The sequence below is a fragment of the Nanorana parkeri genome, unplaced genomic scaffold, assembly GCF_000935625.1.
Source record: "Nanorana parkeri isolate BGI_ZX_2015 unplaced genomic scaffold, ASM93562v1 scaffold420, whole genome shotgun sequence".
Lineage (NCBI taxonomy): Eukaryota > Metazoa > Chordata > Amphibia > Anura > Dicroglossidae > Nanorana > Nanorana parkeri.
Genome location: NW_017306688.1, coordinates 718,398 through 720,958, shown reverse-complemented (window position 1 = coordinate 720,958; position 2,561 = coordinate 718,398).

The window sequence follows — 2,561 nt, the reverse complement described above, 5'->3', positions numbered from 1 at the left end:
TATATTTATTTATTGCTTATTTAGAAAAAAAAAAAAATGTTACTTTCTGGGTGATTTGGTGTAATCGAGTGTCCTGTCCTCATAACTGTCAGTGATTCCTGAATCTCCTAACGCTATCCCTATTACTTCCATTTTCATTCACTAACTCTGACCCTGGATCACCAACATACTATAAATGTGTCCATCCCTGCCGGTGAGCGAACAATGCGATGCACTGAGTGTGACTAATGTTAGGATGATAAGAGGAAGCAGCCTCCAGTGGGAGAAGCGATGTGACAGATGACGCCTTCAGTGTACTCACGAGTTACTACAAAGCTTGTACTTGAGGGTTGCATTTGATGATACACCTCCTCCTGAATGGCTGTATCAAAGGTTGGGAAGACATAAGGAAGGATGAGAGGGCATGTAAGACAGCATGGGGGGAGTCAGATGCCAGCAAGATATAGAAATGGTGCAAATCAACCAAAAGATTCTCTAACAATTGTGGTATTCAGTTACAGCATTCAGATATGACTATGGAGTATTCTAGTAAGGTTTTGTATTCTTGGTGTATTCTGCCCTAAGTATCAGTGCTCCTCCACCATTCACTACCTGCAACCATTCAAATGTGTGCCTCACCTTTTACTGATGAAATGATGGAGTGGTCATGAAATGTGTTTATGGTTGTCCATATAAACCTTGTTCCTTGAAATAATAGCATTACTGGCCCAACCTGTGTTAAATTGCTGACAACCTACAAAACATCACCCCACCAAAATGTTGTATCTACACCATCCTGATGTCTCCCGTTCAGACCTAGGACTGGGGTCCCCCAGGCATTGACCACACTCCTCATTGCGTGGAGAAAAATGTATACTTAGGATAATTTAGAAGGTTTGTGTTTTCCAAAACCATTGGCCATTCCTAACCTCAACAGAAGAAGGTCATACAGTATCCTTTCCTACCTCATATATCAACAAATACATACAGAGGACCTACTACGCTATAAAAGCTCCCCGCCTCTTCTTCTCTTACTCCTTTTCATGGTTTTGACCTTGGAAGTTTTGATCCTTCTCAACGTTTGGAAACAAAACTCAAATCTTGACATAAACAGAATGAAGTAATGAAGGTGGCTTCCTTGTTTGCTATATAGGTGCCAGTGGGCTTACAGTCTACTAAACAAGAGCCTGGGATGAAAAGGGAAACAGCTGCCACTAATCTATGGTTGGAAACCCAGCCCTGAACATCTACTTAATACCTCCACTATCAGCTTGGAAGCATGCAAGCGTCTGGTCTTTACCAGACAATATAGAAAAAGTATGATAAAATGGAAAGATGGATTCTCTGCCCCTATTGACACCAGAGCTTTTTGTTGCATGGTTCCCGAAGCATGACAATGCTAAACATGAAGATTCACATTATTTCCAATGGTGCCCATTCACATCTGAGCATCATGTGGTTCCTAGCTTGAAAAAAAAAAAGAAGTTAAAATTGAATGAATATGCTCTGGCTCACAGTGAAATGGGGGCTTATTTAATGTCATGCTTCACTGCTGTCTTTTCTTACATGCTACTCACGTGTTGGCCTACCAGTGCCATAAATTAAATTTAGAACATCAATATGTATCTAGATTCAAGAACATTGTGTATATGGTCGTTAGATTTGGTGACTGCATTCATTTTCTTTTTCTATTTATTTTCACCTGTTGATCCTGCCAGTAACAAACTTGTCTTAAGGTAACAACACTCACCGCTCTGTATCTACGGAGCAGCAGTGTTGTCACCCTGGGACAGGAAGTGGGTAAGGACCTCCCCTTTTTCTCATCTCCATACCATGGGTCAGGGATCTGTAGCTTACAAAAGAGAAATGGACAGGGCTGATAACAATGTTTAAGATTAAGCATTGTCAACTTATTACAGGAAGTTAGGAGCTCACTGGATTCGTGACAGTATCAACAGGCAGTTTTTGTGCTCATGGAACAGATGTAATAACAACCATTTTAATATATTTACAGTATATTTAATAGACCAAAAGGAAGCAAATAAGAGTTCATTGCTAAGCTGGCCATACACTGCTGACTTGGCCAAAATGTAAGCTGTAGGTAGTTCCGTTGGCATCCCTCAAGAATTTTTTTTTTTATAAATACATTTTTGGGGAAAAAGCCAGTCTGAAAATTCTTAGCTGAACAGTGACCAATCAACTGTGGTCACTGTTCAGGTATTCTGAGGCTCTATCAATGTTTAGTGTGGATGGGGGAATCAAGCCAGAGGGCAGAACGAGAAAAAACACACATAGGGTTATTCACAAAGCTAGCCGAAGGATCAGCTGTAGCTGCGGCTGATCCTTTGGCTCGCTTTGGCCGCCTGAGCCCTTCGGTTCAGTAGAACCGAAGGGCTGCTGTACGAGCTATTCACTAGAAAAGAGAGGGTCCTCCTCTGAGTCATTCAGCTTTGTACAATCTGAAATCCAGCTATGAGTTCTGCATTCACAGCTCAGCAGTAAACCAGCTATCTGAAATCGTAAAGGATGAGACTTCCACTCTTATATACTCAGTCAGAATACAATAACACTGGCTGGGATAA